This window comes from Solanum lycopersicum, chromosome 4 (assembly GCF_036512215.1).
Source record: "Solanum lycopersicum chromosome 4, SLM_r2.1".
In the NCBI taxonomy this organism is placed as follows: Eukaryota; Viridiplantae; Streptophyta; class Magnoliopsida; order Solanales; family Solanaceae; genus Solanum; species Solanum lycopersicum.
Window position 1 is genome coordinate 53,018,044 of NC_090803.1, and position 10,391 is coordinate 53,028,434.

A 10,391-nucleotide genomic window follows, 5' to 3' on the forward strand; every position below is an offset into this window, starting at 1 on the left:
GGAGTCTAAATATCTGTATATCCATAAAATCACGATCGCAATTATGATACATACAATGTTTTGGGCTAAATAAAGGTACCCTACCGCCTAACACCCACTTTATCCGCTTTTTCTTGTTTGATAGGCGAACCTTTTAATGACCAAAATACCCTTTTATTGAATTTGTGTAAAACAAACCAAATAGTTCCAAATGGTTGCGTCTTCTTAGAGTTGTAACATCCTTTGAAGATTCTTGAAAAAATAAATTCTTCTCACAGTCACCACTTTTCTTGTAAACCCCCACAAACCCATTTGGAAGAAAACAAAAATTGACAGTTTTCTTTTTTTGTTTTCTGAAGAAAAAATGTATGACTTTGGGGATGAATTGATAATTGATAGCTTTAAAATTCCATGGTTGATTTGGATTCAGTTAGTGGTGATGATTCTTCTTGTGTTGCTTCTTTTCTTTGGGTTTAGTGTTTTGGATCTTTCAAATAACTCTACTTCTGGAACTTCTTCGCAAGGTTCTTCTTTGCCCTCTAATGCAATTACAATCCTTCAGGTTTGAGAAAAGAATTCCTTTTCCCCTTATTTATTTGTGTGGTTTCTTTTTTTGTTTGTGATTAAAGTGGAAATGAGAACTTTTGTTTGATTTGTTTCTGAGTTGATTGTGGATTTCTTTTTGTTACATTAAGTCTGAAATTATATGTTTTAATTGCTAGATGATTAGTACATAGTAGTTTTACCCTTTTAATTTACTGTTCTTTGATGTTTAATTTCAATTGCAGAGATGAACAAAAGTACTATCGTTGATTGTGCATTGGAAAATGCTTGTTATTTTGAGTGTGGGCCAATTGACAAGGGAAAAGGTCAAATGAGATAATAATTAATAATAGAAATGATACATTCTTATAATGACATTTCTTATAATAGTATAATAACAAATACTTTTGAATATTTGTGAGATGTAAAAGCTTTTTTTTGAGTAAATTCCGGTGTGTACATCTTCAAATTCTTTTTTCTGTAATTATTCGATAATGGAAAAAAATGATTCATCCTCCATTAGTTTTTGAGAAAAAAAAATGCATTTTTTTTGAGTGGTGGCTGGTGGGATTGGTTGTTGTCAAAGTAAAGCACAAGTCTTTGTCAAGTTAGGAGAATTAGATTGCTTATGCCACCGGCCAAAGCATGGAATTCTCAACTTTCACTTTTCACTTTGCAAAGTGTTAAAGTATGACAAAAGTCCCACATCGGTGCTTAATGAGATGGGTGGATTCCTTATAAGACTTGATCAACCCTCCTCCTCCCTTTGAGTTAGTTTTTGGGGTGTGAGTTAGGTCTAATGCCTAATTTCACACAAAGGTTGATAGTAGTATTAATATTTTCTACCAAAAGCAAAGGTTGTAGATAATGGTGAACTCTTGTTCTGGACCGCTAGATGTAGGCAATTTAAGTGAAAGCAAAATGAAATAGAATAGTGTGTTGAAAACATGAGGTCTCAGCTATCCCAAAGACAAAAACATTGGGGGGTCGTTTGTTAGAAAAATAAATAATGTAGGAATTAGTCGTGTAGGGATTAATCACGCAGGGATTAGTAGTGCTGAGATTAGTAATGTAGGGTATATTTTTTATCAAGTGTTCGGTTCATTGCTTTTGACCTCATCTTGTGTTTGGATTAAAACTCTTCAACTAATTTCTTTTCAATTATACCCTTGCATTATTATGAGATTTTCTATTTTATGTAATCTTTCAAGGTAGATAATTGCTGGACAATATTTTTTATGGTCTTCTAACTAGCTAGGGAAGAACAATTTTATTGTCATGTTTGCTAATTTTTCACTTGAATTATTTGAGGCTAAACAATTGTTATCTTAATAAATTAATTACTTAAAAAATGTTAAATTTTTAATCTAGAATAGATAGACCATCTATTTTTAAAACCGAAAATACGGTTAACAATAGTAAAATCGAATAAATCATCTACATTTACAATAAAAATTGCAAGTTGTAGTTTTAATATGTATGCAAATTTATGAATTTTTTCAAAATACAAATAATTAGAAATCAACAAATAATGTATTCAATTCTGATCACAAACGTCATGTGGGGATATATTTGTCTTTTCAATTAGTAAATGTTAAACAATTCACATTTTAAATATTGCATTTATTTATCAACAAACAACTCTCTCTAAATAATAAAATGTGTTAGCTAATTTATTTAAAAAATTTACTAATATAAATATAAAATATAAAATCACAATAAATAAATAAAATGATTTGAGGGATATGTTTGTCTTTACATAGATAATCCTATGGTATTAATCCAATGTATTACTAATACCACCAAATGGAAGGTACTGGTAATACATCCGATAATACCATGTAGGGTCTATAACTATTCCATGGATTAGTTATACTTGGGCCCAAACATTCTACCAAACATAATACTATACTTAGGCCCAAATATTCTACCAAACATAATACTAAATAATACCATACATAATACATAATACATAATACATGTGACTATTTCTCTTAATACCTCCCACCAAATGACCCCTAATTGATTTTTTCCAGCTATCCTAACATTGATGGACAAAGTTACTTGGTACTTTTTGTTGGAGGGAGGTACCATGTATCTCATGGAATTAGTCGATGTGCATGGAAACTGGGCGGCCGGAACACTATCAAAAATATAAAATGAAGTAGATAGTTGTAGTTTTGTTGGAAGTCATTTCATTTTCCTTGAGTATGGCATAAAATACTTTCTAAGTTTGAACCTTCATTCTTTCTCTGGATAGATTGGGCAGTTGTTTTCCACTTTTACCTATAATAAACTTACTTTTGCTCACTATTTTGATTTTGTGATACAATTTGTGTTCGAAGTTTCAAATTAAACAGCAATAGAGGCAACTAGCGTAAGTCTTGAAATTACCATTTTGCCAAATATTTTTTGTGCTTAATGTAGTTTAGAAGAATGATAATGGAAAGTCTATGGTTTAATTAAGATCGACCCATTATATCATTGAATACTCCTCGTTGTGATTCTTATAATTGAAATGTTGCATCGGTGATTCTTCATTTTGGTGTATCCATCCAGCTAAATGACTGGTCTTTGTTCATGCCAGCTTCCGAGGTTGTTTAAAATATGAGAGCGGAGAGAGAGATTGAGAAGGAGAGTAACAAGACAGATATACTATTAAGACATGTGTTCTTATCACCTAGATTTTGCTTGCATTAGCTGGCTACCAAAAGTACACAGAGATATTCTATGAGGTGCTTGTTAGCATGTCCATTTTTATTTTTTTATATTTAATGAAATATTTTATTTGCTTAGCACCCCTTGTACTATGTTTTTTTTTTTTTTTTTGTTTTTGTTTTGAGACCTCTTCTTTCATAAGACTTCTTTGTTTTGAGATATTGTCTGTAACACGGCCAAAAATAACTGTGTATGATAGGGCACTTTCTTGTTTTTTACAATAGGTGTTGTTAGGACCTACAAAGATTTATCCTGTATTAGACATATTAAAGAGAGTGGTACAAGAAGTAGACAAAAAAACGTATATTTTATTAAGCAGTTATATTCTATTCACCCTTTTTCTTCACTTAATAAGTTTCACCCCATATTTTTTTTTCTATGAGCTAGTTAATTCATTTACTTAATAAATGTGTTCATTTGTTTGTGATTTGAGATACTTTCAATTTAAGTACCAAAATTATGGTTTTGTTTTCTGTGAATAAATTGTCCTCTGATTGACTGTTGTTCAGCTAGAAACAGAAAGATTCATGGTCAATTATCTCTTGGTAGTTATTGCTGTTTTTTCCAAGATTATATATTTCTACGCTTTGCTTACAATGAGAGTCAATATGGCTTTGGGTGGGTAGGAGGATCTGGAGGTTGAGGATTAGCGTAAAATGTTAGTATGTAGTTGAGCGCTAATTACTTTTTCCGTATCAGTATTATTATGTTATTATTACTCTCCTACTATTTTATTCTTCAATTTTATTATTGCATGTTTCCTTTGCTTCAGTTATCGTATTATTTGTTGTTGCTAGTGTTCTTTACTCCATTATTGTCAACACGGCTTTGTCACTATTGTATATCCTTTTCATGCCAATTTTTTTTTTCTTTTCTTGACTCGAGGGTCTTTTGGAATCAACCTCTCTACTCTTACAAAGTAGGAATAAGGTTTGTGTTCATATCGCCCTCTCCTAATCTCACTTATGGGATTGTACTGGTATGTTGTTCTGTTGCTTACAATGAGAGGCAAAGTAGATGATATTTTGGCTGAAAAAACTTAGTTTTTAGCTGGAATAATGTTGTAACTAACTAATTGTATTTACTCTAGTTACTTAAATGTATCTGCAACTTAGTGTTTCACAGTACATATAATCTGTGAAAGTTGTTAACTTGATGTAACATGCAATTGCGATTATTTCCTTTTGTTAAATTCGAAGAGCTCTTTTTTCTGAACATTTAGTATTTTCAGCATCGGAACCTAAACCAACATGCCAAAGGAGAAAATGAAGCTAGCACTAGCCGTGAAATCAGCGCAGATGAATCTCAAGAAAGAGAAGGATCTGCAGAAAAGGACACAGCCATTTTTAAGTGTTGTGTACGTACAGAGCACCCTTGCAATTACTTTGGACTAGCCAAACAAGCATTTCTCAAGTGCTTGGGCTTTGATTCCGATCGCGACAATTGTAACACCAGAAGACATGCTAAAGAAGACTAATGTATGCTCTTCTTCACAAGTTCTCTCCCTCTCCCCCTACCCCACTACAACACCTCATCTTTTCATAGTAAAGATAAAAAAAAAATTAAGAATTTGCGGTGGTGGTTCGTAGAATAGTCGAGGTGTGCATGCTTGCCCAGACACCACCGCTCTAAGAAAAAATGACATGCTTTTCCAAGTGTTTCATATTACTTGTTTTCCAACTTTAGTACCTACTTTGTTGTTAAAATGTAATATGTGGTTTTGCAGGGGAAGATGCTATATTAGTTTTAGGTTCTTGAGATGCACAAAGGTTCAGGTCTTTGAAAGAGTAGATGCTGGTAGGTATTTATAAGTGTATATTGCAAGTCACATGACTTTTGAAGCCTCCCCCCTTCCCCTCTTCTTATTTTTTCATAGAAACGTGTAACTCTACTCACCAAGGTTAGGACTGACAGGAAAAATTATCTAGTGGTTTTGTGCAATTTAATTCTAACCCTCAATTATTGTTCTTAGCATGTAGTAGCTCTTTCATGTGAGCAAAGATTAACCTTTCATTGATTTGTCTACTATACAATTGCGTATCTACCATGTATATATAGAATAGAAGATAACCAGCTTTTTATTGAGCACTATGCCTTGCTAATTGACATTATATGAGCTTGTAATATCTACTTTTATCAAAGTTATGGGTTCATATATATATATATATATATATATTTATGTTTCTATGATGAACTTTTACAAATAAATTTTTGCTCTGCATATAACTTTCGCATATTTTCTTCAAAACATACTTCCACACAAAAAAACAGTATTCTCTTTTATTGGGATGCTATGTCACATTATTCACTTTTTATTAAAAAATTAACTTTTAAGATAACTCTTATATTACATTTAGTAAATAAAATTTTTGAATTATTTATCACTTTTGGTTTTTTTACTTAGCATACTAAGAGATAGATATTTTTTTCTATTATTACATTTAACGTCAATTATTTTTCTAAAATCATTGTTCTTTAATTTCTTAGAAAATAGGAAAAGTGGACACCTTTAATTGGAAGTGCTATATTTTTTCAAGTTTTTAATTTGGGAACTATAGTTTTTATTCCTTTTGTTCAATTTTATATCTTTACTTGTCCAGATTAGTTTGACATATAAAGATAATTTTACTATATCAATCATTGAAAATAATAAATATTAAATTTTAAAAGCTACAGCGGCATTATATTATAATTAATAATAAGTATGAATTAGAAATTAAGTAATAAGTTATCAGTTGAATTTTTAAAGTAAACAAGTAACAAATAAATAATTATTTATAAGGTAATGATTAGATAAAAATGGACATAGGGAATAGTTGCCAAAAAAAATGTGTAAAATGAGTTAGTTGATACAATATTCTTGTTAAGAGTACGTGAAAATTGTTCTCTAATGTCATTCTTTTTTTCGTTCACTTTTACTATTTTTTAATTTTCACCTTGACATTCTATAAGAATTTAAAAAATGACTATTTGAAAAATGATTTAAGAATAAATACTTAGTGTTAACCATAATAACAGAAAATAAATATGAGTTGTTTAAAAATGTTTATGTTGCGTTATGTAATAATTAGTTTTTACTGGTATATCTTATGGGTTGTTTTAGAAGTTCTTTTTTTAATTATTAGTAAAAAGGGGACACAACATTCATTACGAGAGAAAGATACTTTTTATGAAGTGTAATTTGAGGAAAATATATAAAGTTGGTTGATATTGTAGATTTAAAACAAACAGAAGTAATATTATTAGATAATTTTTTAAACACAAGTGACGATCTAGAGCAGTGTTTAAAAGACTTTGCTATGGCTCGCACAGGTCGGCACTCTAGCAAAACGCATCGTTACTCAAGTGTGGGATTTAATTCTGTAAGACTTATGCCCTAAGCACTCGATTTTACGTCCTGAGCACGCCCAATGCCCGACATTTAGAGCTCGCCTAATAGATCTTACGCAAATAAGTGTTAAAATCTTTAGTTAACATTATTGATCCTTATAATACTTGAATAAATGAATGATACTTAATAATTTTTAAATCTATAGAATTTAGAAGATTGAGAGTACTCGAATATTTAGTTGCAGTATCGCATCTTTACTATTTAGTAACACTTACGTAACATCTCTTTTAAAATTACGTAGCAAATTTTTTTTTACTTATTATTGATCTTTATGATTTTGTCATATGTCTCAAAACTATCATATTTTATTTAGATATTTGAAAGTAATTTTATTTTTATCCATTATAGAGTGATGTTTTTATTATAATACTATTATTGATTATTTTCTATATAATAATTTTTTTTTAGGAATAATGATTTTTTTATTATTAAAAAATTTAAGATATTAGATTATCTATACTTGTATAATCATGTTAGAAGTTTTATATTGTATGAATTTTCTTAATCATGTTTGTAATTATTTCAAACTATTGATGCATTCTTATAATTTTGTGTTATTATATTTTAATGTAAATAAATTTTTTAAGATCCATAAATTTACGCCCCACGTTTCGAGACATACGTTTTTCTACACTAAATAAAACGTCTCACTTCACCGTCACTCCCCCGCCTTTTAAAAACTGATCTAGAGTACTTCTAAAGAAATTACTCTGAATTTGTTTTTGTGTAAATTTGGCTAGTGTACTATACTTATAAAGACATTTTTTTTAATAAATCTTTAATATTAACTTTCTACCGTTCATATTTAAGATTACAAGAAGGATAATACGACTGAGTATTACATAAAATTGTGAATAAGAATTGCATATATTTGGTTGGTGGTGATATCTCTTAATAACATAATTGATACTCCCCTCTTTTTTTTTTCATAATTTATCTATTATTTCAAAAAAAATTATTTATTCTTACTTGTAATTTTTAATATATAAAAAACAATTATTTTATTTTATATTTTTGCCTTTTACCATTAATTATTTACTAGGTAATGATCACATATATCACTCATTAAAATTTGTTGAGTTTCGAAATTGTCAAAGTAGTGGTGGAATTCTAAAAGTATATAATTCGAATTAGGATAATCTGTATGTATAGCTACTTTAACATGTTTCTGTGAGTGTATAAAATGTTTTTATGCGATAAAGAGCCAATGGTTATATCTTGATAAAAGCATAGATTATAATCTTTTATCACAAGTCATGTTTCACAATTGTTCAATGATAAGAAATTTATATCTAGTTCCATGAGTTGGGATATACTAAGCCTATATCCCCTATATTGGGTCAAGTTTGTGCACTCTTGAAATATATTTTTCGGATATAATAAGTTTATATCTCCTATATCTACCATAGTCGTAATATTTTACTTTTATTTTTATTCTGAAATTTATATAGTAAATGATATTTTCAAAAGTTATATTATAAATTTTATTTCTAATTCAGTATTATTTTACAAGAACTTTGACATTTTTTTTGTTAATAAGCCATCACCTCTGTGTGTACTCTTGGTGTGGTAAGTTAGGCTTGGCCCCCTACTATGTAGGTTAATCCAAAAACTTATTGTAACGCCTGTTTCCGTCGTTATAGAAAAGTCAACGAAAATTTTTTTTGGGTCGAAAAAAATTTTTAGTTGTAATTTAGAATTTTCAAATCTATTTTAGATTTGGAAGAAATCAGAGTCAGTAAGGTCTAGGAGAATCTAGTAACAATTGGGTGATCTAATTATGATTTTGATCACATGAGTAGATAGCTAAGACGTTAAGGAACCCGTACAACTTTACAGAATTGAATTCGAGTGAGTAAAATTCTCAAAACTAATCTTAGCGTGAACGGGTAGAATTTCTGAGTGTCATGGGTTGAAGGTGTGTTGTGAAAATAGAGGTTTGAAACTCTTATATCGACTCATTGGTTTCATGCAAGTTGTTGTTGTGGGATTATTTCCTCCAGGGCGGGGCCATTGTGGCGGGATGGGGGCCGCCCTAGCTAGCCAGTCGGAAATTAACCCCAAAAAATATTTTATTCTGCACTTTTCTATTTTGAGAGCTAAGGAACGATCCCAAGTGTTTTCTTAACAGTTTTCCACCATTCATGAGGCTAAAGGTAGGCTTTCACTTTCAGAATCTATTTTTTGATCCATAGAACTTAATTTTTTGGGTAATTATTGTTAGAAAAGGGTTTAGGAATCCTAATTTAGATATTGGGATCATGAATTTGATTTAGGGTTGATAGAGTTGATTGTAATCCGCGTAATTAGACATCGTTTATTGATTCCTATGTAATATTAGTTATTTGTAGACCAAGAACAAGCAGAAAAAATTCGGAAAGGGAAGAATCAAGTTTCTTAGGGAATTCAAGGTTTGTAAGAGGTAGGTGATGGTTGTGATTTCATGTTGTTTATGTTTGTTCTTGCTTCATTATGATATATACCTGGATGTATGTGAATATTACATCATAAATCACACTAATCGTAAATGGGGATAGACGGATAATTGAATGTCATGAATCATGACTTGATTGTCCGATTATGAGAATATACTTGTGATTGTGCTTGTTGAGTGGATTGAGTGTTGCGTTCCGACACAGTGAGATCGGTAGCCACATACCAGCATAAACATTGGAACGAGCGTCACAAACACACTAACTTGAAATGGGTACCACGTCCCGATACACTAAAATTTGAGTGTGAATTCCATGAAAGGACCATTGACTTGACATAACTGTATATCTTGAGAATTGTGAAATTGTACGTTGTTCGTAAATGATGTTGATATTGCATATGTTCGATTTATGCATGTTATTATTATTTTGTAACAGCTTATATATGTTGCACTTAGTGGGATAGTCACGTGATAATACACTGCGGTTGTGTACAGATACAGCACTTACTCTTTCTTTGTTGAGTACATGACATCTTCAAGCGGTCATTGACAGATCTCATTTAGAAGATCAATGATCGTCATCGAATTCAAGGGTAAGTCAGTTCTTCCGAGCTGCCATGGGTTCTCTTTTCGTTTATGTTCCCATTTCGGACTTAAACTAGTACATTATGATTTTCTTATGTTTAATTGGATTGTACCCATTTTCTTAGATTTGTTGAACTTTACATGTGTTGGTACATTGATTTTTTAGGTTCTAGATATTATTCTGTATTTGTTTGATTAAAATTTTGGAGTCTATGATAAATTTATTTGCTTTAGCATTTAAACCTTCCTTTGTAATTTCAAATGCCTAGTTTTGATTAAGTTGTGTAGTATTTGGTTAGCTAATTAGTATTAATTGTTCTCTCATCGCCAATTACAATGATTTGAATCGTCACAATTATAATTGTTGGAGGACATGGACTATCCTTAACCAACAGACTACATTATAAAAGGTTCACACAATAGAGGGGGAAGCTATTTAGCTTATAAAAAAATTATATTTTTCATATTGTTTTTCCTCATGAAAGGTATTTGTCACCTATTTGAAGCAAGGATGTTGTGAACGGTAGGAGGTAGGAGGTTACACAGAATTGACCTATTTATAGAGTTATTTATGATAGATACATGATATTGACTATCTCATTTTTCGTTCTATTTTAATTCTGAACCAAAAAAAGAAAAGTGATTTAACTTCTCAGCTAGAGTTGGTGAATTAAACCTTTCACTTCGCAAAAAAAATGTGTTTCATTTCCGCCCGTACAGGTCATGTTGACAAATTAGTCT

The 10,391-nt window shown here is 30.5% G+C and overlaps 1 long non-coding RNA gene across 1 annotated transcript; it reads left to right on the forward strand.

Annotated features, from left to right (window-relative positions):
• The first annotated feature begins 11 nt into the window (after window positions 1-11).
• On the forward strand, window positions 12-5,325 carry LOC101249630 (uncharacterized). Its single transcript, XR_741121.4, has 3 exons — window positions 12-541; window positions 4,472-4,718; window positions 4,967-5,325. It is a non-coding gene; the product is annotated as an uncharacterized lncRNA (long non-coding RNA).
• The last annotated feature ends 5,066 nt before the right edge of the window (window positions 5,326-10,391 follow it).